Source organism: Xenopus tropicalis, chromosome 7, assembly GCF_000004195.4.
Source record: "Xenopus tropicalis strain Nigerian chromosome 7, UCB_Xtro_10.0, whole genome shotgun sequence".
Classification (NCBI taxonomy): Eukaryota; Metazoa; Chordata; class Amphibia; order Anura; family Pipidae; genus Xenopus; species Xenopus tropicalis.
In genome coordinates this window covers 76,792,698-76,797,697 of record NC_030683.2, presented here as the reverse complement: position 1 = coordinate 76,797,697, position 5,000 = coordinate 76,792,698, and positions in this window count along the sequence as shown.

The window sequence follows — 5,000 nt, the reverse complement described above, 5'->3', positions numbered from 1 at the left end:
CAATGGCTGTCCTCCAGGGGCTCAATGGCTGTCCTCCCGGGGCTTAACGGTCGCTTCCCGGGGGCTTAATGGTCTCCTCCAGGGCTCAGTGGTGTCCTCCAGGGGCTCAATGGCTGTCCTCCAGGGGCTCAATGGCTGTCCTCCCGGGGCTTAACGGTCGCTTCCCGGGGCTTAATGGTCGCTTCCCAGGGCTTAAGGGTCTCCTCCCGGGGCTCAACGGTTGTCCTCAAGGCTCAATGGTCTTCCTCCGGGGGCCTGATGGCCGCTTCACGGGGCCTGATTCCTGGGGCCTGGCTGTCCGCTGCCTTCATGGTTCGCCGCCTGGGGCTTGATGGTCCAGCTACATGCAACTACCGCACTGCGCTGCAGGTAGGCTCTGGAGGGGCAGGGGCATGAAGGTTAAGGCATTTTACCCAGCTGGACAGGTGCCCAAGGACGTGGGAGGCCAAAGGGAAGCCGGTAAGTCCCGGGTGTCGAAAAACAGGGGGCAAAAGAGAAAAAGACAAGGGGAAAGTTTAAAAAAAAAAAAAAAAAAGTAATATAAAATTCTACCACCGGGGGGGCGCTCCGGAGGGGCGCGGCCGGACTCCCCCACACCTCCAGGGTGCAAAGAACGGACGGAGGGGGGCAAACAACCGGCCGGAGAAATGCCCGAAAACTCGAAGGTAGTTCCCTCTCTCTCCACCGGGGGGCGCCGCGAGCCGGGCGGGGGCGCCCTCCCAGGCCCAGGGCCCAGCAGAGTGGCCGCCCGCGGGCCCGGGAGGCCGGCGGCTCCCGTCAATCCCAGGCGTCCAATGTGCCGAAAAAAATTTTTTCCTCCACCGGGGGGCGCTCCGGAGGGGCGCCGTTGGCCTCCGCCGGCTAAGAACCGGACGCCCAGGCGACGGCGCCGCGAAAGGGGGCACGGCGGGGAAACGGCGGGCACGTAACCGAGGAAGTAAATGAATCGAGTTGTAATTCCCCTCTCTGGCCACCGGGGGGCGCCGCGCGGCGGGCGGGGGCTCCCTCCCAGGCCCGGGGCCGTGCGGGGTGGCCGCCCGGGGGCCCGGGAGGTCGGCGGCTCCCGTCAATCCCGGGCGTCCGATGTGGGAAAAAAATTTTTTTCCTCCACCGGGGGGCGCTCCGGAGGGGCGCCGTTTGCCTCCACGGGCTAAAAACCGGACGCCCAGGCGACGGCGCCGCGAAAGGGGGCACGGCGGGGAAACGGCGGGCACGTAACCGAGGAAATAAATAAATAAATAAATGAATCGAGCTGTAATTCCCCTCTCTGGCCACCGGGGGGCGCCGCGCGGCGGGCGGGGGCTCCCTCCCAGGCCCGGGGCCGTGCGGGGTGGCCGCCCGGGGGCCCGGGAGGTCGGCGGCTCCCGTCAATCCCGGGCGTCCGATGTGGGAAAAAAAAATTTTTTCCTCCACCGGGGGGCGCTCCGGAGGGGCGCCGTTTGCCTCCACGGGCTAAAAACCGGACGCCCAGGCGACGGCGCCGCGAAAGGGGGCACGGCGGGGAAACGGCGGGCACGTAACCGAGGAAATAAATAAATAAATGAATGAATCGAGGGGTAATTCCCTCCCTGGCCAGCGGGGGGCGCTGCGGGGGCGGCCAGACCGAGGGAGCGGGGACCGGGCCCCTTGCCCGGTCCCAAGGGGGCCCGGGGACCCGGGCAGGGGGCTTCTCCTGGCCGGAAAGCCCTCCCTGGAAGTCCCGATGAGGACGAATCTGCCTGCGCCGCCCAGGCCAGAGTTCCAGGAGCCTGGGGAGAGAAGCTGCCAGCCCTGGGTGAAGGGCCCCCCGCACGGCGCTCTCATGCTACCTATTTCAGGCATGTTCCGGCAGAATAGTAGAGAGCGGCCACTTAGGACGGCCGTCTCTGGAAGTCCCGAAGGGGGCAAAGTCACTCCGGGCGCCCGGCCCAGAGTTCCAGGAGCCTGGGGAAGGTAGGGCGGCAGGGCTGGGTGTCCCCTGCCCAGCCAGAGTTCCAGGAGCCCGGGGAAGGCAGGGGCTGCAGGGCTGGGTGTCCCCTGCCCAGCCAGAGTTCCAGGAGCCCGGGGAAGGCAGGGGCTGCAGGGCTGGGTGTCCCCTGCCCAGCCAGAGTTCCAGGGGCCCGGGGAAGGCAGGGGCTGCAGGGCTGGGTGTCCCCTGCCCAGCCAGAGTTCCAGGGGCCCGGGGAAGGACAGGCTGCAGGGCTGGCCCTCTCATGCCCAGCCAGAGTTCCAGGGGCCCGGGGAAGGACGGGCTGCAGGGCTGGCCCTCTCATGCCCAGCCAGAGTTCCAGGGGCCCGGGGAAGGCAGGGGCTGCAGGGCTGGGTGTCCCCTGCCCAGCCAGAGTTCCAGGGGCCCGGGGAAGGACGGGCTGCAGGGCTGGCCCTCTCATGCCCAGCCAGAGTTCCAGGAGCCCGGGGAAGGACGGGCTGCAGGGCTGGCCCTCTCATGCCCAGCCAGAGTTCCAGGAGCCCGGGGAAGGCAGGGGCTGCAGCGCTGGGTGTCCCCTGCCCAGCCAGAGTTCCAGGAGCCCCGGGAAGACAGGGGCTGCAGCGCTGGGTGTCCCCTGCCCAGCCAGAGTTCCAGGAGCCCGGGGAAGACAGGGGCTGCAGCGCTGGGTGTCCCCTGCCCAGCCAGAGTTCCAGGGGCCCGGGGAAGGCAGGGGCTGCAGGGCTGGGTGTCCCCTGCCCAGCCAGAGTTCCAGGGGCCCGGGGAAGGCAGGGGCTGCAGGGCTGGGTGTCCCCTGCCCAGCCAGAGTTCCAGGAGCCCGGGGAAGGCAGGGGCTGCAGCGCTGGGTGTCCCCTGCCCAGCCAGAGTTCCAGGGGCCCGGGGAAGGCAGGGGCTGCAGGGCTGGGTGTCCCCTGCCCAGCCAGAGTTCCAGGGGCCCGGGGAAGGACGGGCTGCAGGGCTGGCCCTCTCATGCCCAGCCAGAGTTCCAGGGGCCCGGGGAAGGACGGGCTGCAGGGCTGGCCCTCTCATGCCCAGCCAGAGTTCCAGGGGCCCGGGGAAGGCAGGGGCTGCAGGGCTGGGTGTCCCCTGCCCAGCCAGAGTTCCAGGGGCCCGGGGAAGGACGGGCTGCAGGGCTGGCCCTCTCATGCCCAGCCAGAGTTCCAGGGGCCCGGGGAAGGACGGGCTGCAGGGCTGGCCCTCTCATGCCCAGCCAGAGTTCCAGGAGCCCGGGGAAGGCAGGGGCTGCAGCGCTGGGTGTCCCCTGCCCAGCCAGAGTTCCAGGAGCCCGGGGAAGGCAGGGGCTGCAGGGCTGGGTGTCCCCTGCCCAGCCAGAGTTCCAGGAGCCCGGGGAAGGCAGGGGCTGCAGGGCTGGGTGTCCCCTGCCCAGCCAGAGTTCCAGGAGCCCGGGGAAGGCAGGGGCTGCAGGGCTGGGTGTCCCCTGCCCAGCCAGAGTTCCAGGAGCCCGGGGAAGGCAGGGGCTGCAGGGCTGGGTGTCCCCTGCCCAGCCAGAGTTCCAGGAGCCCGGGGAAGGCAGGGGCTGCAGCGCTGGGTGTCCCCTGCCCAGCCAGAGTTCCAGGGGCCCGGGGAAGGCAGGGGCTGCAGGGCTGGGTGTCCCCTGCCCAGCCAGAGTTCCAGGGGCCCGGGGAAGGACGGGCTGCAGGGCTGGCCCTCTCATGCCCAGCCAGAGTTCCAGGGGCCCGGGGAAGGACGGGCTGCAGGGCTGGCCCTCTCATGCCCAGCCAGAGTTCCAGGGGCCCGGGGAAGGCAGGGGCTGCAGGGCTGGGTGTCCCCTGCCCAGCCAGAGTTCCAGGGGCCCGGGGAAGGACGGGCTGCAGGGCTGGCCCTCTCATGCCCAGCCAGAGTTCCAGGGGCCCGGGGAAGGACGGGCTGCAGGGCTGGCCCTCTCATGCCCAGCCAGAGTTCCAGGAGCCCGGGGAAGGCAGGGGCTGCAGCGCTGGGTGTCCCCTGCCCAGCCAGAGTTCCAGGAGCCCGGGGAAGGCAGGGGCTGCAGGGCTGGGTGTCCCCTGCCCAGCCAGAGTTCCAGGAGCCCGGGGAAGGCAGGGGCTGCAGGGCTGGGTGTCCCCTGCCCAGCCAGAGTTCCAGGAGCCCGGGGAAGGCAGGGGCTGCAGGGCTGGGTGTCCCCTGCCCAGCCAGAGTTCCAGGAGCCCGGGGAAGGCAGGGGCTGCAGCGCTGGGTGTCCCCTGCCCAGCCAGAGTTCCAGGAGCCCGGGGAAGGCAGGGGCTGCAGGGCTGGGTGTCCCCTGCCCAGCCAGAGTTCCAGAAAGAAACGCGCAAAGTATCGCCGCCACCTGCCAGGTGTCTACTTGCTTGGCACGGGGGGTACTCCGCAGGGGCCCCTAGGCCGGGGGCCCTCTCTGGAAGTCCCGATGAGAACGGATTTGCCTCGCCCCTACCGACGGCAGTTCCACGAGCTGGGCAGGGAGGAGTGGATCGCCGGCCTCTTGGGCCCCCCGCACGGCGCTCTAATGCTACGCTTCCCAGGCATGTCCCGGCAGAGGAGACAGGAGAGGTTGACACTTAGTGCAAAAATCGCAATGCTCTGCTTCGGCCAGCTCTGAGCTGCCTCACGCCCAGCCAGAGTTCCAGGAGCCTGGGGGTAGGACGGGCTGCAGCACTGGGTGTCCCCTGCCCAGCCAGAGTTCCAGGAGCCCGGGGAAGGCAGGGGCTGCAGCGCTGGGTGTCCCCTGCCCAGCCAGAGTTCCAGGAGCCCGGGGAAGGCAGGGGCTGCAGGGCTGGGTGTCCCCTGCCCAGCCAGAGTTCCAGGAGCCCGGGGAAGGCAGGGGCTGCAGGGCTGGGTGTCCCCTGCCCAGCCAGAGTTCCAGGAGCCCGGGGAAGGCAGGGGCTTCAGCGCTGGGTGTCCCCTGCCCAGCCAGAGTTCCAGGTGCCCGGGGAAGGACGGGCTGAAGCGCTGGCCCTCTCATGCCCAGCCAGAGTTCCAGGGGCCCGGGGAAGCCAGTGGCTGCGGCGCTGGGTGTCCCCTGCCCAGCCAGAGTTCCAGGAGCCCGGGGAAGGCAGGGGCTGCGGCGCTGGGTGTCCCCTGCCCAGCCAGAGTT